This window comes from Manacus candei, unplaced genomic scaffold, assembly GCF_025592945.1.
Source record: "Manacus candei isolate 608988 ecotype Guabito, Panama unplaced genomic scaffold, ASM2559294v1 h1tg000005l, whole genome shotgun sequence".
NCBI lineage: Eukaryota > Metazoa > Chordata > Aves > Passeriformes > Pipridae > Manacus > Manacus candei.
The window spans coordinates 17,308,465-17,330,412 of NW_026138053.1; positions in this window are offsets into that span (position 1 = coordinate 17,308,465).

Here is a 21,948-nt window from a genome sequence, read left to right on the forward strand (position 1 = left end):
TAATCCCCATAGTGTGTGCTCATCCAAGTTAGGTTTTTCTACTTTTTTCCCCCCCCATTTTCTACTATTAAACACTACAGAAGCTTCCCTGAAGGTCTGGCAGAGTATGTGCCTTTTGATCTGTAGTCTTTTCACAGGATAGAGAAGAAACGAGCATCATTTAGATTGGCAAATCCAATCATTCACCGGTATAGAACATGCAGCAAGCAGCACAGGCTAAAAAGGATGAGCTATATGTGAATCTCACAATGTCTTGGATAGAAGAGCAGGCCTGAAAGTAAAGCTTCTACATGATTGTACCAAATACATATTATATATATATAAATATATATATGATTGTACCAAGTATATAATGCTGTAGACACAGTCATTAAAAGGTACTAAAACACAGTTTTAATATCAGAAAAAAAGAGACAACTGTATTAGAATGCTGTCTCACTCACCCCATTTCCAGGTTAACATACCCTGTTTCTTGGAAGATAATCTGGCAGAAGATGAGCCTTTGTAAGATAATGGGACCATGCTCTTGTCTACTTTTCAGAGATTGCAATTCTGGTCTGCACCATGGCTTGCACCTCATGTCAAAAACAAATCTGAGCCAGGTTTAAAGTAAAGTGAAGTAGTAAGTACATAAAAATCACACCTTCCTTGCACATAGTTCTTGGAGCATTGCTTCCTGATTTAATTGGAGCAGAAACTAACACACATCTGATTTCTGACTGCTATAAAAATTCAGCTGAGCATAGGGCTCGGTGGCCTGCAATCACAGATGCAGGAAGCAACTCAGACCTCTCAGCAACTCTTTTGTCATCATGTTCCCTTAAAAACACAAGGAGATTTTGCCACTGCACAGTTAAGTGATATTTATAAAGTTTTCATCAACAACTAGGAGTAAAGAGAAGGGATTTATATATTTTAAAGGAAAGATAAAGTTTTAGTATTATTTAATATTTTTAGAGTTTGGTGCCTGCATGGTCTAAGTGTTGAACTGCCCTCAGGACAACTCCTGTACTTAGGGCTGCAAAAGCCTTTTCTTCTAATGGATCCTCCAATCCTTTCTTTCTTTAGTGACAAGAATCAACAATGAGTAACACTATTTACAAATGCTGTCTTTGTGGAAATTAAGAAACAAGCAAAAATAACATGTTTTTTAAAAGTAAGATTCTGAAAGGCAGAATTAGGTGAAGCTGTGAGCTTTGTTTGAGAACTTCTGCCAAAAAGGAAACCAAAAATTTGTAAAAGTTGTTGCTGAGGTTAGAATACGGTTGGTTTTCCCTCAAGCAGGGACATAAGAGCTAAAGGTCCTGAGTTTAAAGAGTCTGATGCTGCTATATAGTGCAACACTATACTGCTGCTTTACTCTATGTTTCTGCTTGCAGATAGTAAGACCAAAAAGATAATGTGCTCAGCTCAACATCTCTCAATTGAACTACTAGTAGAAGCTTTAATAAAAATAATTACCATCATCTTTTGTGTAAGAATGCAGCCTCCAATTGCAGGTACATCAAAATCCTGAATCACTGTCTGCAGTCCCTACAGTCTTGCAACCAGTTTAAACATCACAAAGATTTCTTTTTTCTGCTGCCTATCCCTGAGCCGAAAGAAGGAACTCGGCACTTTCTGATGTCTGAGATCAGCACTGCAGAGCTCCTTCAGTAGCTCTGTCTGGAGGGATCAGCCACCACCAGGGTAGTTGGTGTAGAACCCCAGCTGTAGCCTTTGCTCTCAAACAAGTGCCCACCATCCTCCCCTAAGAGGCAGGAAGGATGAGTGTCCTTGACTTGTGCAGATGGTCACAGAAAAGTGCCTGGTTGCTGGGTTGTGGGAATTTCAATTCTTTCCACTTGGTTAGTGGAATGTCTCTATCAAAGAGGTGCCCTGCACAGCCAGGTCACAGTGTTCCTGGTCCCTCACACTCCCTAGGACTGCCTTTTGTGGGACTGGGGAGTGGTTGCCAATACTCCTGGTCCCACACATGCCTTGTCAGCTGCTCTCATAAGAACTGCCAGCTCCGGGGGGGTCTCTGTGCTCCCCTGGGGTATTCCAGTTCAGGAACCCCTGCTGTACGGAGCAACCTCCCACTCCACTGCAGCATGTGCCTGCACCGGAGGTAATTGCCTCAGTGAGTGACTTAATTCAAGCAAAGTGCTCTTCATGTCCTTAAGACAGAAGAGGTTTTCCCATATTAAGATATAGGGCATCAGAATAAATCTTTTGAAAGAGGTGGGTTGCTTACTGATCTTCCACCCCTGCCTACAGATAGCTAATTAACATGAATTGAAATCATGACTTTCATCATTCTCACTGTCACCTGCTCCCAGAAGTGTATTAGTACTGATCTCTGTTACTTTGTTTTCTCCCCCTTTTGCTCTCTGCACTTTGGTGTATTGTCTTTGCTGTGCTTCTGGTCAACAAAACTTGTTATAGACCTTGTTATAGACCTTGTCTTCACTCTGCTCCACACCTGCAGATGACCTTATCTATTTATGGTGCAGTGTAAGGAACATGCCATATTCCGTCTGATCTTTTACTAAGAATAACTAACGTGTGATAGCTACCCTGAGGTAAAAACCCCACACCTTTCCTAGCAGTGAACCAGTTTTGTAACCAAGATATTATTGCTTGACATTAGAAAAATTTGGTTTAAATATTTATCTAATAATATCAAGTAAAAAATGAATGGCAGTTTGAACACCAGCACCGAAAATCAGTTCATATGCCCAAATGCATACAATAAAAGATACTAAGTTCTTTTCACCTCCTAAGCACAAATAAAATAGAAAAGGCCAAAACCTACTCACAGTTTGCATCTTAAGTTATTTTGAAGGAATCTAGTCTCCAGTTACTGGACATTCCTGATTGCACTGAAGTTTTGATATGAAAAACCTAATTATTCCGAAGACAACTCTGTTCAATATCTAATTTATATCAGTACAAGAAAAAAATGCTAATACTCCCACAATTCTTGAAACTTAACAACTCAAAATCCCAGACAGTTTAGCTAATCAGTTTCCTGAAACATAGCTGAAAGAGAGGAAGGCATAGGTCACACAGTTACGAACATTCTGAAAAATTAATACAGCCACTAACTAGAGAAAGTAATCTCTTTGATGGAATTTTATCCAAGGTTCAATGACTAACTATTTTTCCTTTAAAGGCTTGGAAAACTAAGTCATACAACCACTGGGATTGCTACTGGTAAACAATTACTTTTAAGCATGAGTGATAGAAGCTTATACTATTTCTACCCAAAATTTATGAGTTTGAGCACTGATGCTGTTGCCTGTATGCATGGCAATGGATAAGCCTGGAATCTGCACCTGCAATGCATAACTAAAATGGCACTTAGAAAAAGTGAAACATGAAACAAAGTGCAAGATCAGGCCCAGGTATTTTTTAATAGAGGATTAAATCATGTTTTTGATTTGCTTTCTCCACCTTTCCAAAAACTCCTGTTACATTTAACCACAGGTGTAAAACCATGTCATTTGTATTGCACATTTGCAGAAAGGAGGCAAGTTAGAGGAAACAAACAAACAAAAAAAGCCACATGTTATAGGATGCTCTTTGCTTAGATTTCTTAAGAGAAAACAGAATTTTCATGCTGATGCAGCAATGTTAACACCTGACAGCAACTTCTCCATGTCTAATCTTTTATCTGTTCACATAATCTTTATTATTTATGCCAGTGGCATTGTTTTATTATTTGTTTCACAAAGATATCTTTATTGAACAGTAATAACATTGGTCTGCAGAGGTTTATTTCAATAGTACTATACATTAGGAACGTATTTATGAGCACTGCAATCTCCCTATTTTTTACATTCTGTTGGTATCTGTCTAACAATCTGTGCACCTTGAACACCCTATCAATACCTAAAAAGTAATGCAAGCTGCTCATGCAAGTTTATGTGTGGACTTCTGTTTCACCAGCACCAACTGCATAAGAGAAAAATGCCTAAATCTGTAAGCTCATTTAATGTGAACTGACCTTTGGAATCGATTGCAGTTCCTTCTGGTGCTTGCTTTAAAAATAACTAAAAAGATTAATAAGTCTGTTTAGCTTTTATGACAAGTTGGGTATTCCTGGTTGAATGGATCTTCTTTTCATGCCAACAATATAATTATAACAAATTATGGTAATACACAGAAAATAATCAAGACAATAAATTTGGAATCAATTTTTCTAGATCTGGATATGGAGGTCTCCTATGTGGATAGTAGGGACAAGATAGAAGTTGTGGGGAAAAAGTGTCATTTAACACAAATCAATTTGCAAGTGTCAAACCCACTGTGGACATTCGGGGCAATAACAAGTGTCATGTATAGAAGACAGTCATAAAGTTTATTTATTGTCTGCCTTAAGCGATTGTATGTCTCATGTCGCTGGGATCTAAGACTGGGTTTTATCCTGACTGTCTGATATCCATCGCCTATTTTGCTTTCACTGCACTTTAGTCATCAAATATTATGCTTGTACATGACAGAGATGAGCACTTTAAACCTTTCTGCTGCTTAACATTTGCACAAATCTTCAGCAAAAAGAATAAGGGTCACATTCCCATTTGAGCACTGATATCTGTTTTATAATCTCATTTCACTCTTTCAGTCCCTTTTCCTTTCCTTTTCCTCAGAGAAAAGGCTGAACAAATTCTGATTCTACATTCCATATGTAGTTAATATAGGCAAAATATGCGACACTTCTGTGACATTTTACTATCCTTTTTTGCTTAGGCAAAGTTCATCCCTGTGCAAAGGGTCAACATAAGGCCTGTTCAGCTGCTACTAATATTAAACTTCAGTATTCGGTCTCTGCACAATAAGAATTTTGGCCAAAGTGTGCGTATACATACGCGCATATACATACAGGCTCAAATACACCATTACTTTACCAACAGCTTTATAGAACACAAGCTACCAGCACAGGATTAGACCCAGAACTACTGACACATGCCAGAGTACAACATCTGTGTACTTTGCTCTAAATACTGCGCATGCCAATGTAGACAGAGGCTATGCTTATGGCCAATAAGTATAAGTAAAAATACTGCTACAAGAGTTGCTATTTCAGATAGGAAGTTTTGTCTCAAAATTTTAGAATCAGTCCTCTATCATTTATGCTGCTCTGAAAATTATCATGTGCTACATATCAACTTCTCTCTGTCAGCATAAACCTGTTTAAAAAGCAGCAACTGGCCTAGCTCTGGCTACTTTACAGGAGTATCATCTTGTACACATACCCACTTTGGGTTAACTGATTACTAGCAGGTGATCCGGTGCTAACACAGAATCACAACTGTCTTTCTACTATTAACAATTTTTATGGCATAAAGGATTCCAACATGAAAACACAACAGTAACTTAATATCATAATGACTATTCAAAATGTTTTCCCCTTGGTCACTTTTTCTGAAGCTTTGGTTTGACTTGGTTTGGAGGAAGGAGAAAAGGCTCTTAAAGTTAGTACCTTTCCATTCCTCTAGACTAAATCTGAACAGGAAAAAAATTTTAGATGATCTTTAAATGACCCTATGACATATATCTTTCTGGATTTCTGACCTCTCAAAGTGTATCGGTTTTATGACACTACAAGTAAAATCTTCCACAAGTTGTAGATAGTAGACCACTGCACTGAGGTTCTCTGTCCCCTTCGTTTTGTTGATACACAGAGGATTTTGCAAACTTTTAAACCAGGAACTCCCTATCTTCTTCCTTTGTCAGAAGCGACTTAAGCTTCTAGAACCAGGATTTATAGGTGCAATCTCTCCACCAGAGAACACATCTGGGATTACTGCACTCACTCCCAATTTTGAAAGTGATTCTGCACTCAATACTATGTTCAATACATCCTGCTCTTAGCAAAAGCAGAGAGAAAACAGGGGATAGAAGAGGGTTGGCAAGTATAGGTGGAAATCTCTATAGAAAGGCTAAAATTGCTAGCAGGGATGCTTGTCTAACTGCAGAGGTGCTATAGACCTTAAAAGCTAACTGGGAGGATGAGGAAGAAAGGATATGGCACAAATCAAACAGCTCTGTATGTCCCCATAACACCTTAGTATAACTCCAGATATCTGCAAAACTAAATACACCTGGTGTGAGTTGTATCACATAGCTTCTCAAAGTACAAGAGACAGAGAAATATGTTTATGCCTGATTTTCTATGTTCACCCCAAAAGAAAATGTGATGGTGAACTTAGCAACTGCATACAATTTTATCACAATTGAGGATTTTCTTACAAGTATTTTTGATCCTTTGTTTTTAATAGAAGAGTGAAAACAATTTTAAGGAGAAAAAAACCATTCAGTTTCTAGCTTAATGTAAGAGTTTAATAGGTCCTTGACCAAATAGAGGTATAGGGGAAAGAACTGAAATAGGGAAACTGTGCAAGATATTGATACTTATATTGTAAACTCCATGATTTAGAAAGCAGGAAGTTCTTATATTCATTAGCATAGGAGGCTTACCAAAATAGAAGCAGTATTTGAAGTACCACCTGAAAACTTATGTAACATCTAAACAGACCGTAAACAAATACTTTGTCCTTTTCACCTCTGCAACTTATATACGCCTTTACAGTGAAAACTGATGGTAACAGAGACTTTGCTTATCTAGACAGCAAGGCTAAAGGAGCAACCTATTCTTTACCAATCCCTTTATATACAGTAACAGCAACATTTCCCATTTTGCAACTTAATTGCCAAAAAAGAAGTTAATTCTCTAGTTTGATTTCTTCCAGCAACTGAAGTTCTTGCATAAAAAGAAATCAGTTTCTTCCTATAGTACAGTTCTTCAAAAGTGAAAGCAGTAAGATGATGTATCTCGGCAATAATTCAATAGAAGAACAACATTTATTACAGTTTCTATAAAAAGCAAAGGACTTTGTTATCTCTTCAGTAACATCAACAATTACACTAACAGAATAACAGAGTAACTGGGGAGGTTAATTAGAAGTGTGCCTTCAAACGCCGTATATACAATTTGCCTTCCTATGGTGTAGTCTGTGCAGAACTTTGCTGAAATATCTCCTTGAACAGAGAAAATTTTCTCCTCATATAAAAGAGAAATGGGCATACCCTGGGCTCTATAAACTTGTTTATATATCCTAGTAGCCTTTTGGTAGCCCAGTACTTAGAGATACTTACGGAAACTGGTTTCAGCTCTAGAATGTTCTGAAAAGGCTGCAAAACTCAAAGAAGCCATTCTGTCCTGCTCTTGAACATATGAACTAGAGAAAAGAGATGAAAAGGTGAACTACTTACACTATGTATCCCTTATTTTTCAAGGCATTTCTGAACATTAATTTAAATGGTGAAGTCAAGAGGAGAAAAAGCCAAGGCAGGCATTACGAAGAAAACAAAAGGACTCCACTTTTTTTTCCCCAAAGTTTTACTAAAACTATGAAAATGTTACTGGAAACATCTAAATGGTAAACTCTCCACAGATATTCCTCTAAAACTGGCGCGTGATGTTCTTATGGCACATGTTCTTAGAATACAACACTGTCCAGTATACAAACACTGCATGATATTTTCTGGTTTTCATTATTCCTATATAACCTATGAATAGATTTTTCTTCAAGAACACAACATGATTAGTATTGGGTTTATTTTTCTGATGCAACAAGATGAACTATCTGAAGGGCCAAGTTGTACCTGAAGAGTTGAATCTAGATGAATTACAGTCTTAATATTTCTATATTTGAAGTATTAAATTGTTGTTTAAGAAATTAATCATTGTCTAAATGCTACCATGGTCCCCTTCACTGGTTTATTAGCATGCCTTACATGCACAATAAGAGCAAATGAGCTTAGCAGCCAGAAAATCATTCTTGCACAGAATCTATAAACACTCGACTACCAAACAATCCAAAATAAGAGGGATAATCACTCCTTCCTCATAAGAGATCATAAAACAGAAAAAGGTCCAAGTGGATATAATTCAATGTATAGATGACACTGCTTGTTCGTGGTGAGTAAGGTATTACTTTCACAAGGGTTTTCTTGCTGTTGATTTCTCTTGCTTCCCGAAGTTGGAAGCTAGAAAAGACTATCAGTACTGCCCTAATTGAGTTTTGGAGTGTTCCTCTCAAAGCAAGAGCAGTGAGTTTTCAGTGCAGCACAGAACAAAGGTAGTCTTGTGTCTGAGTATGCATTCAGAACTCAGAAGCAAGGACTTTGCTCACTGTCTATGATACCTGGAACAAGCAACCAAACCCCATACCCTGCCATCTTATGCCTCTATACTTGATGTTAACAAAAATGTCCTTCCCTCACAGGGGTACTGGGAAGAAAATCTTTGGCAAGAAGATCAGCAGGTATCCTTAGCCGGCAGTGGGTAAAGGGAGGAAATCACAACAATGGGCCAAGACAATAGTGTCACAGGACAGGGCAGAACACGCACAGGAGAGTGCATGTTCTGCATGCACAGGAGAGTCAGGACTGGGACAAGGAGAGTCTCTCTGCTGCTGTGGTTGCTGACCCACATGCTCCTGGCCCGTTCCCAGAGGCAGGCACCAGCCTGAGTCACCAGGGCTTCCACAGAGGCAGGGAAAGCAGAGCTACCATTCTGCTGGGCAGAAAATTCCTAATTTAAAAAGCAGATGATGTGTTTTAGAGTAAAGCTTTGAACTGACACCCTGTTAACATTCTCAGCCAACAGTTAGTTCAAAGTGGTAAACCCTCAGATCAAACTTACGTAAAACGCAGTGATTAAAGTCTAGAACTTAAATCACTTAAAACACTTTACCTATAAAAGAGATCAATATCTTTTGTATTTTAATTTTATTTGTCTTCATGTTGCTTGGGGAAAAAAAGTAGTTTGTATCTTATCTGAGTACCTTGGCAAATTTCACAATTTCTGTGGGTTTTTTTGGGGGAGAGGGGGTGTTTGAAAAATAACACCTTGTATTACTATCACAGGTCAAAAGGTAAAGTCTCCTTGCTGCAACATATAATCTGATGAAATACACTGGGATCTGTACTGATGTGAAGACTGGGAAATATGCTGCTAAAAGGGACTGGAGTGGCACATAGCCCTACCTGGATGCAGGAAGAAAATCTGACAGTTTCAGACTTCACACCAACCCATCCCATGTAAAACCACACATTTTACATTTGACCATACAGATTTATACATAAACATGATTTCAAACTTCTCCTGGCAGATGTAAGGCAAGATGCAGCACTCAATGATAACACAACTGTCATTTTGAGGTTCTAATCAAGCAGTTTTAATTAGATCAAAACACTGCAAATTAAGCACATACTGTTAGAGTTACCAAATGTACCACTCAGTAGTCCAGACGTGATTGCTTGCCATGTGAACTTTGTATGGATGCATTGATAATTTTATGATCTATTTTGCTTTTTAGGCAATGAAATATTACCAGATTCCCAGATGATAATAACTAAAAATAACTCTACACTATGAAATTAAGATTCTGACAGACCTATATTATGGTGTTAGCATAGTTTAGTATGCCCAGATGACAAGGTCAACTAACACATGAATGAGTATCTAGTGCCTTTCTAGTGAAGTTTTTACCAATATAAAATTTCACTCTTTCTTTCTGCACAGTTCAAGAAGGAAATTGTTTTCTAATCAACCGTAACACAAAACCAGCAAACACAAATGTGCTTAGACGAACCAGATGCCTAGTAAGTAATTGTGTACCTTTCAGAAAAAAAATCAGATAATCCATTATAATAGCAAGACGGAAGCCATGATATTTCTTTTAGAGGAGGAAAGGAAGAGGTTCATAGTAAAAACACTTAGTTGTGTAAACATACAGAAACTCACCAAGCAGATTTCCCGCCCCCCCCCAAAAAAAAAAATCTATAATCTCATTCTTGAATGTGCTTCTGTTATTGAATCAAGGAACAGAATTGCATTAAACCCAAAGTATTACCTATAAAGGTCTGACATTAATCTATCCCTTTGAGAGTGCTCAAATAAGCTTCTTGTGGCATTTTTTCCCCCCACAACTTTTATTCTTTTTTCCATTGATGAACATATCCAAGCAGATTAGGTATTGAGGTTTCAATAATCATGTTATCTTTTAGGAAAGTATATGATGGAACCCACTGTCTGAAATTCAATTAATAAAACCTACCCTTTAATTAACCTATTCAGTTGTTAAATGCCTGAAGAATTGCTTTAGCACCTTATAAAAACTACAGCTATGTTTTATATATATAATAAGTACCGCTGACATGACATCATGATTAATTGAGGAAACAGTGGGAAAATGCAACACTGACTCAAAGTCTGTCATGGAATAGGAATAAGTAAATGAAAAATGCAACATTGGGAAAAAATCAATTCCTATCTGCAAATAAGTATCTAGGATTATAGAGGACCACAGCATGAACATTTGGGAGCTATTTGCAAAAAAGGCATCTATTTTAAGGGAGACATAGGAAGAGGAAGACAGCTCACAAGAAGAAAGAAATCAGTGTATGACTGTTGCTTCAGCTACTGCACTGCTGAGCCAGATGCACCCACCACCCATCCATCTGGACAGGTCCTGCCTGACGCTCCCCTGGCTGGTAAAAAGGAGCACCAGCAACATTCATAATCAGAGCCTGAGCATCAATAACATCACACTTGGCATGGGACTAAACACCCAGAAGAAAAATAGGGAGCTTCCTTAAACGTTTGTGAGGTGTCAGGGCAACAGAAGCAGCAGCAGAACCTGCCACCATGAATGATTGAGGGAGCAGAGAAAGGTCATACACGAAGTCAAAGGGACTGTGACTTCTCTTCTGGAGAAATCCCACATCTCATACTTCTGAGTAATCCCAAAGTTATCTCAAATCTTGGCAGCAGCTCTAAGCTTTTTCTTCCACAAATCAGAAATCTTGCTACATGCTACCTTCCAAAACACGTGGGAGAACTTATTATGGCCAGTTAATTTTCTTTGCAGACATCTACTGAGAATAACTTCTCCAAGAGGCTCTCTCTCTCACAAAAGTGTTTCTCACAGCCCCTAACTTCCTTACGAAGAAGCCAGCAACTGACTTGGAAATCCATGTCTGCACAAAATTACAACAATTTGAGAGAAGTTCAGTGACCTTCAGAAAACTAAATGTTGTTTCCCATCCATTCAATGTCCCTGCCATATGAAATCTCTTGCTGTTGCAGTAATTTTCTTTCTGCAAAATCATCTTAGATTTTTATCTATCTACACCCGAGAAGATAAAATACAGTTAAAATAGCAAAATTTTGCCTTTGTAGACAGCGTACAAAAGTTAAAAGTTGTTTTGCCAGGTCCCCAGTGGAATAAGGGATGCTGCCAAAAAAATTTTTGGCAGTGGTTTAGAATATTTGTTGGCCTAAAAAATTGACTAAGTATGAAAGGAGGATTTTTTTTTTTAAGCATGATTAAAACAGGTACACTGGAAAACCTTTAAAGTACCGATATACCCCAGTTGCAGCATCTAATTAAGAACATGAATTGCAGCACCACAATTCTGTTAATTAGAAGCTTTATCATCATCTGTTTCTACACTGAAAATATTTACAAACTGCAGGAAGTTGCTGCCTCAGAAATTAAATCTCAAGAGAAGTGTTTCAGTATCAGTTATACTCATCGTACGAGCAAATCTGAATGTCAGATATACCAGCAAAATTTTACCTTAAATTCCTTTTAGTCCATTCTCAGGGAGGTGACAGGTAAGGGCTTTGAATGAAGGGCCTACATAGCCAAGTAACATAACTTGTGTATTGCCAAGATGAAAAGCAAAAGACAATTTATCTCTGCTGCAATATCACTGTCATACACTCTTTGTTGCAGTGCCAGAGATATTTTAAAGGGAGATTTGGCTTTTTGAACACCTTTAATAAGCTTCCTCAGAGTTTTAATTAGTAAGAGATCCAAGCAGTAGCTGACAGCTGGCAGAATCTCCTGTCGTGAGTTAAAGTCAACCTAATTAAGATTCTGGAAGGAAAACATATTCTTACCAACACCCTTAATCAGTCAGGCTTGGTTGAAAATGCAGTATGGAACCTTTTGCCTTGACAACAGCATAACCTTAAAAATATGGTACTTTCAAACAATAATAATAGTAGAGTGATTTCTTCATATGGAAATTTAGTAAAACTCGTACTAAATCTCTGAAATGTATTCTCCACCTTTCCCTTAATAAATGTTAATATAATTTAGGATTATTTGTCATACTTAAGATTTGACATTTTATGACAGAGACATTTTGTGCTATCAGAGTCACAGACAGTGACATATAAAGCTGCCCCTAAGAGATGAAGCAACTTTTTTTCCCTGGCACTTGTAAGAATATCTATTTACAGCCTGAGTGGAAATACAACTAGAACATTCAGGTTGAACCAGATACACATGGGGGAAAAGGGATTTGTCTTAATGATAAGCCAAGGGTTATTTTGTATGCTCGGGTTCAGGTGTCAGCCTGAACCTCCAGGTGTCTGTGCTCTTCGTACTCTGCTCTGTCTGCAGCGAGCTGGCTCTCAGGGTGGAGAAATCTTGCCAGTTTGACTTTACCTCTGGAGTAGTATAGCCATAACTACCTCAAACTTTGGGGTTCTGCAAGCTTAATCCAAGCTTTAGTGCAGCTAGCAGAAGTCTGTTTACTGTTTCCTTTTTTTAAGTGCACTGAAGACACATTTTGGTTGCAAATATCAGTATCAGGTTTGCTTTTATGTTTACCTAAAATCTGCCTACAACCAGTTGCAAACACATGGCCCACTCCCAGCATGGCAGACTGAAGAGAGAGGAAGATATCTGATGAAAAAGATCTGGGAAAAAACCCAGCTCAAAACCAAACACCCCGGCAGAGAGCACTGTCTAGAGAAAGGGTTGCCTTGAGGATCAATACAACTCCCAACAAGCCCAAGCACTACAACAGGCATGAAATCAGATTTGAATAGAAACCTCATTTAGAATTACAATGTCTCCGCTGCCTTTTTCCCTTTCCACTGCCTTTTTCTATCATGTATCCACTTAGACCTCAGCAATAACTTAATACTTGCACTGACTTTCTACTCATTCTACACGTACCCTAGTTGTCCATTGCCATATGCAATGTACAATCCATCTCTCTGCAAATATAATATTATCTCAGCCATATCATCATATACTATAGTCCTTTTAGACAGCTGTAAGTGACTGCAGAAGGTACAAGGCAGTCAGGAATCAGGCCTACAGTACTTAGAGTGATTACAATGAATATGACAATAATCCCTCTCTTTGTAAAACAAAATCCCAGGAAATGTGTATACATGGAGGTTAAAGCCTCTTGAAGCAGCTGCTAAGATGCTGCTTAGACTACTCAATTATGCTATTAAACCAGCAGCAGCCACCCAAGTGATTCGATCCTCAGTACAGAAGCTGTGAAATACAAAGTATAAGATGGTGATTTTAATAGCAGATTTAAGGCTGTCCAGCCAGCACAAGCTGCAACTACCATGAAAGAAGATACACCAGCAAACTCTTCTTTCTGTTCCCCCAGTCACACCTGAATAATCTAAACAACAAATGTAACTGTGGCAGCTAACATTCTAGACCTACCAAGTGACTCATAAGAAGCATAGGGAGCCCTGAGAAAAAGCACTGACAGCAATCATTCAGCATGCTGCCATTTTGTACTGTGATAATAAAACCAGTGACAAAGCTACCCTTAAAGTACAAGGCAGTATTATGAATATTAATACTTAGCATTGGTTCAGTCTTATTTATCTTTTGGACAGTGCTTTCAGACCTACAGGATATACCTCCTCTAGCAAAGACCAGGGAAGAGCTAGCTTTTTACTCTAGATATATTGCTCTTTAGGTATTCAGATGGGTACCTACAGGTCCACAGCAAGAAAAGATGCATTTCCATTAAAGTTACTGTATTCTATAGACAGGCAGTCTCCTTGTTTTTCACTTTCAGCATTCTGCATTCCCCTTTTTAGGTCAGCTAATTTTACTTCTCCCTTTTTCACTTCAGCTCAATATCTACGTTGCATTTCCGAGTCCAGTGCAGTTAACATCTTACTCGCTGTCCTTCTATTGCTGTTCTCCTCTGCAAATCCACAGCACACAAGTTATTTCCATTACCAGGACACCTTCATGGCATTCACACTGAGTACACAGTTACAACACTCGTACTTCATCCTCACCTCTGCCAGCAGTCACCAGACAGCAAAGACCATCTTCTCAGCATCAGCCCTCTCCTATCCCTCCACCCTTCTTTTCTGTCTACAGATAGCCACAGTTTTCTCTGAGCCCTGAATATCATCTACTAGTCTGAGCTTTCCATCACCTCATCTTTCAAGGTATCTGCACCTCTACAAATGCTCTTGCTAGTACATCTTCTTTTAAAACTAACAAAGCAAAGACCAAAATTTAAATGAAGATTTATCAATGATAAAACAAGAAGATACGTAAGTAAAAAGGTAACGCACAGTAATCAGACTTGATCAAAAGCTACCTTCATGCTGGTACAACATCACTGACTTAAGTAAATTGTCTTGATTTATAACATGTAAGGAAGGCCAGAAATCCCAGCTAACATTTCACCTCATCCCTAGAGCACACTATCTAAACCCACATACTTTTACAGTCAAAGAAACGCAAAAAAACCAACTAGGCTGAGCATTTTTTTAGGAATAAAAGCAAACTAGGAAAAAAATTGCAAAGCCTTTCAGAAAATTTCATGGTTCAGGATGTCAGCTCAAAACAGACCAGTAGAGCCCCAAAACCAAACCAGGCATATGCAGACCTGAAAACCCCCCCTCCCCCCGGGAGACTTACTGCTCCTCATCACTTCAAGGGACCTCAGGCCATGTTTTGACGAGGTAAACACTAAAAAACCAGGTTTCAAAACCAGGCCAAAAAAAGAGGGAGATACCTTCTTGTTCGAGGAGTCTCCAATGCCTTTGAGTCATCATGCACCAGGTCTGGGAGCGGGGTTGCAGTGCCAGGGAGGGCGAGCAAACACCTGGGCAACGCTGGTGGAGCGGGGACCTCACCAATCCATGGACTAGCAGGGGCTGGTCAGGTCAGGTCTAAAGACAGCCTTGGAAATCCCGAGGAAAGTCCAGAAGATTTAGAGTGAGGCTGGTAGGCCCTTAAACAGGGCCAGGTGGAGCCAATTAGGGTCAGTAACACCCACTGCGCAGGGGAGGATTGTCAGGGACAGTAACACCTGCAGGCAATCGGTACCATCACTAAAATGCACTTATTTCACCAGGTGTGGTTACACTTGTCACAAACGAGCAGGCTGACTTCAACAATAACATTTCTAAGCATTAAATCCCCTCTAGTGCTCTTTACCAAGGAGCTTGCTGTTATCTTACAACTTTGTCCTTATTTATGTTTAAAAGGACTATCAGAAATTGGGTACCTCTACACTAAACCCTCATCTTTGTCCCAAGTGCATGCCAAAGACATCAGTCACACACATTGCACCTTCTACACCAACCTGATACACCAAGAGGGCTGAAAGCAGGATTCCCCAGCAACCTTACAAGGACAGAAAAACATGGAGGTGGCTTTAGCTGTGGCTCACAAATGAATCTATAGCCTGCTCAAAAGTACCCACAGAGTCTTTATATCTCACAAATCAAGAAACAAAGGAATGCAATAATTAATGACAAGATGTCATGCTGGTGCTTTAGCTCCCCAATTTGAGTGGTGTGATGAAGGGTTTGCATGACCCAGGATTTGGCACAGAGAATACCTGATTGATGCCAACAGCTTTACACACACACATTTCCATGCAGAAATATTAACTAGGAGATTGGAACTTAAGTATTTAGGATTATGAAGTGATACAAATCGAAGAAACACAAGAGTCTCAAGTAAACCTTTTTTTTAATTTAAACTGCTCCAGTGTAGAAGATCTCCTACCCTGAATTGTCATTTTTTGAATAACATCAAAGATTTTTCTCTCTTCTATAGGTTTTAGTTTGTTGAACTACTGGTCTATACAATTTGGTACCCTGCTACAGAAAGTGGACAACAACTGATGCCTTAGAGGACTTTCTGCCCTGTTACAGCTGCTCTGCTTGCATGAAGTAGCACGAAAGCTAAGGATATGGAGTTAAATTTTTACTGATCCCTGAGGCAATCAGTGTATTCCTTGGAGTATGAAATTTGATTACACTTATTATCTTAGCTTGCATAGCTCTGACTGTCCTTACTGCATATAAAATACTTCAATCCTGCACAGCACTTGGCTTGATAGCTTCCTCAGGCAGGGAATGCTACAGGTGGACAGTGCTACGTGAAAGTCCACCAACTCAAATGTAAAAATATTAGATTTAATCAGTAAGCATTTACACCACAGGCCAAGGTGGAAGCACGTGATAATGGGGCAGCCTGAGGAAGCTTCAGCTGTCATTGTTAATGCAGCACTTGTTCTAGAAGTAAAATATATTTATACTTCATTCTCTGTGGCTGTCAATGCAAGCTCTTTCAGGAACACTAATTTTAATCTCAAAAATGGACAAATTATTTTATACTTGACAGAAAAAGCGGAACAGTCAATGGAAACTAACTGAACAAGAAATCACAAAATACCTGAAATGAAGAACATGTTTTTAATTGCTTACTTCTCTCCCATCCTAATGTCTGTCTGTGATGGATGATGTGACAGAATAATCCTCACTAAATTCTAAGTAAATTAGAATTAGCAGAAGTGGCACTGAATTTATCTTATTCAATAATGATTCTTTGTTTCTTTTTGGTATTCTAGTTTATGGTATTATTCAGTGTGAGGGATGAGATAAAAAGGCTAGAAGACTAATAGGGTAGAAGGAAGGGGTGAAGGCCAAGTGTTCTCCTGATATGCAGATTAAGTGCATTGCGATCAAAATATGCCTTTCTCAATGACATTTGCTAAATTACCCAGTGCAAGAAACTATGCTTACAAACATAGCATAGTTGCTTTCATGTAACTGAAAAAGGGATATGCACTAATAAGGAAAACTTGTTTTTTTAATTTGTGAAAAGTGCCTTACCTTGTTGCTCATTTAAAAGGTGAAGGATAACAAAGTAAACCATTTAAGCAGTAGTGCATTTCAAAGTTGAGTGCAAAAGGACCCATGTCAGCTCAATACTTCCAAAAAAAAAAAAAAAAAAAAAAGAAATATGCTATTTGCTTTTGCAAGTTGTTCCAGAAAAAAAAACAACTTGATTTCATGACAGTGGTTATCTAACAATATATAAATCCTGCCTGGGAGAAAGAACAACACACGGAGACACTGAACACCTCAACTGCAGGAAGGTTCCACTGTTCACTATCCAGATAAGCTACACTCACCACAGAGCCACAAGTCCTACCAGGAAAACCTGCCCCAGAACAGACTCCCCTCTCCATGGGTCAGCAGGTCCCTGCCAGGACCCTGCTCCCACACAGGCCTCTGCCTGCTCCAGCGTGGGCTCCTCCATCAGCTGCATGTGGATCTCTGACCCCCCTGGTCCTTTTCATCTCCGTTTGCCTCCTTTTGTTTAGTTTCCTTTCCTTACAAGACATCAAGGCTATTCTCTGTAGTATGGTTGAAATACATCTTTGGACAGATTGTTGCAAGACCCCTTGAAAGGAAGAGGTCTGGTTTCTTCCAAAGCGGGACAAAGCTTAGGACAGAGGCCTGATCAGCTCTGGTAGTCAGACAAGGAAAGGGCAAAGCAGGGAGAGGAAGACGGACAAATGCAAATCACAGAATATGCCGAGTTGGAAGGGACCTACAAGGATCATGAAGTCCAACTCCTGGCCTGGCACAGGGCCATCTCTAAGAGTCAAACCAGGTACCTGAAAGTATTGTCCAAACGCTTCTTGAATTCTGTCAGGTGTGGTGCTGTGACCACTTCTCTGGGGAGCCTGCTCTAGTACCCAACCACTCTCTGGGTTTAGAAGGAATCAAACAGTAACCAGAAAATCAGAGTGCAAGGAACTACATCAGTTCAGTAAACCCATAGAAAGATGAATAAGTAGTGATGCAGCATTTGGGAACTAAAATGTCAAGATTTTCATTTGTGGTTGAATACTTCTTGATTTTAAAAGTATTTAAAGCATATAAAAAATAGAAAAGGTTAATTTTAATCTTGTAAATTCTGTATGCCTTATGTCTATTGTCCTAATTTATTCCCTTTTGCCTGGAAAGGCTCTTCTGCCTGTGAAGTGGATGGCACCCAAAAGTATTTTCAATTACGTCTATGCTTTCGAGAGTGACGTCTGGTCTTACGGGATATTGCTTTGGGAGATTTTTTCTTTAGGTAAGCTCTTTAAAGATCTGTACTTCAGATCTGTTTCACTTTGGGGTTAACTGCAGATGCAGAAATCATATTTGACAATACAGCACTGACTCAAATGGCATTGTACTAACAATCCTACTTTTGTTAAAGCTGCAAGCCTCTGTGTGTGTATGTATGTGAGAATATAAAAAGTAAACAAGCAGCTGATTCAAAAAATGCCACAAATGCCTGTAGTTGTAGGAAGTTTTGTTAAACTCTTTTTTCTCCCTATTTTCTTATTCCAATCTTTCATTAAATACTTGAGGACTCCAACCAAGTCTTCTTGGAAAAACTGTACAAAGTACTTTGGTCTAACAGTGGATCTGAAGACAAAAGAGATGAAGATTGAAACAATACCAAAGAAGTTCTGAACACATCCATACCTGTCTACTTTAATTTAAATAACAGATGTTAATGGTGCCAATTTAGCAATAACTCGAGGCCCAACAGAAATCACCCTCTTTTTTGTGAATGTAAAATCTTAGTAAAATCATATAAAATACAATAAAATTTTATGAATATAAAAGATCCACAGAAACAAAATATATTTTCATGGTGACCAAGATCTATAGCTCAAGTCTGAAAGATTTATGATCTAGTTAGATAGATGAAGATTCATGGCAGTACATTCGAGTTGTCACAGCTGAAAAAGTGATGAATTGTCAGAAATAATAAATACAGCAAAATACTTCAGGTCCTATTAATTCTCAGATTTCATCTTAAGCATCAATAATTTCCATGTCTAAAGCATAAATGCAATTAATTAAAGTGCAATTAAAGAATGTTCTCTCTCATAACACTGGATTAATTCATCTCAGACAGATTTTGTTCATATCCCTAATCCTAAAATGTAAAGAAATTAATGGGAACTTTCAAGCTGAGTAGCTCTGGACATGCAGTGCTATTTAGAGGTGCTCTCCTTTTAAATGAGTCAATAAAGAAATGGCCTTCTGAGCACAACAAGCAGACACATCTGAGTCACTCTTCATCAGCTCTGCTGATTTGCCTAGTGGTTGCCATCATCTGCTTTTAAACCCAATTCTACAGGTACATTTTGCTTAGACATCTAATGCAAAAATAATTTCATTGGAACTTTTGGCCTCATGGAGTTCCTGTTAATTCTTTAGGGAAATTCAGTTATGATGTCCACCAACAGAAAGATTAGTAGATCTGAAATATTAAAAAGGGAGAAGTCATAATCCAAACTTATTATGCCTTTCAAACTATTGCATTATTGTTCTCCATTGTTTTCCCCTCTGTGTAGTCATAATGCCATCATCATGATTTCTACACACTTCATAATCCAGTGAAAGCTGGAATTGTTCTTTTGGTCAGAAGTGTAATTCCAAGTGGGATAACTTGCTATGCATTGTAAATTTTAACCATATTGGTTGAAAGAAAAAAATGCAGCCACGTTTCTTTCTGCTTATAGTGGCACTTTCACAGTCAAGACAAGGAAGTTTTTATCAGGTTTTAAGCATTAACAGGATGTGATTAGAGCCTTCTAAGATTTCTTAGATATATTTCCCAAAGGATGAACCTCCAACAAAGTTCTTGAAGCTTATTATCAGAATCAATTGGCAGTGGATTATCCAGACGAAACACTCATGCATTAACAGTTTTCCCTCTACTATTGTGCATTTAAAAAAATATTAAAATCATTCTGCAAAATAAGGCTAAGGTAACCAAACATATGTTCCATTTTATTTTGAAACATTCTTGTTCTCTTTTACCTGATAACATAGAAATTATAATAAAGGAATATATAAATCAGGTACAAAACACAAACTAACTATAAAATGAGCTGGTTTTAGAGTTTTGCTATGAGGGTGTACCAATGACATTTTCTGCTAATATATATGTAGTTGTTTGCATATTAAGATCAGAATTTTCAAAAGTAGCCAAGTGTTCTGGGAACATATTTTTAATTGCAATTTATTGGATTGCTTTTCCTTGTAATCACTTCATATAGTAGCACACTGATACTCATATAACTTACCAACAGACAATCACTTTGATTTGAGTGGAAAAATATTTATTTTCCATTCATGTTACTTATTTTCAACTGAACTTGGAAAAGATTGATCTGAAAAGATGTTGTCATCATCACCAAGCATCACCTGCCTGGGGATACCACTGCTTTCTATTGCTGATAGTGCAGAAAGCAGAAGCTCAGTTTAGGAAAATAGTGAGGTCCTGGCCCTGATGTCAGTAACCCTGAGAAACAGGTCTTGACTCCAAACAAGATCTGTAGACATATTTGGAGAAAAGCAGCTTTGCTGACTTCTAGGTAAGGGGGAATTCAGGATCTGTGGGAGGATCTTAGTGTTAATGTGAACATTCTGCAGGCTCACAGATGCAATCCCCTGGAATTTCCTTTTGCAAATTAGTAGATTGTGCATGCTTACATTTATTTTTGAGTATTCTGCCTATTTTCAAATCCTTAACTGCGGTTACAATGAACATTGGACATAAGTTTATACAACAAAAAAAGTGAATATTCAGACATGTTTCTTCCCAACTACTTTTGAAATTGTGTGCATTGCAGAAATATCCTGTAACAACCTCTGAGAATAGCAAACCAGCTAATACAACACTTTTTGTGCCTTGCTATTAGGACAGTATTGCAAATTAATTTTTGTATCTGGCAGTAAACTAGATTTTGTTTGGAAAATTCAAGGCAATAATATTCACATTACACACATGTGCATTATTTTTTCTCTTATTTCATCTTTATCAGAAAGATTTCATCTATTCAGGGTCAAATTTCATTCCCATTTAATAAAAATTCAGTGATTGAAAGTTTACACTTGAAAAATATTAAAAATAGACACTAAAGTGGTCATTCAGTTGTGTAACTTTTAATCAGGGAACTGGTGTCAGTTCAATACAGTCAAACCCAGGAAAATTGCTTTTCCTTCCATCAACTTTGAATTTGGATATTTGACTTCAAAAAGACATTTAATAAAAATTAGGGTACCACTGGCACACGAGGCTGGAGGAACAAATTAGAAATGTTACTGGAGAGGAAAAGTACATTGAAACAGTTGAGGCCTGGAATGGATGAGATGTAGGTTATGTTCTTCTGGGTGACACTACATTACTTTTAGGCACTGGGCAAATCACTTAAGGTTTCATGTTTTGGTCCTCAGGGATGAAAAGAAATTAATTCTTTCTTTCTGTCCTTATAGATGGCCATCCCTTAGCTTTAAGAACGATTTCTTATCCTATGAATTTATGTGTGCATGTATACATACACATATGTATATACATAACACGTATTTACATGCTGATCTAGACACATACACATATACGTAACCTCTACTCAAAAAGCAAAGTCTGGGGTGGTTTCCAAGCGCTAACGTTACATAAAACAGACAATAACTAATCTCCATAGAATTTAACTATCTCAGTGCAGAAGCTAAAGAATATTGAAACTGGAGTCTGGGAGTGGTTCTGGGAAATCATATGTGTGGGTGTCTATTTTTGTCTGCCTACACAGTTCCCCTATGATTAATCTGAATTATAGTGAAAAGGGGAGCGAACATAAAACCAGACAACACATGGATAGTTTAACTTTGAAAAGGAGAAGTGAACAAATCTCTTTTCACTGCTGGTATTCTAATACAAAGACGTACAACATAAGAAGTGACATAATTTACTTTGACACACCATCATTATTTGTTATGATAAATTA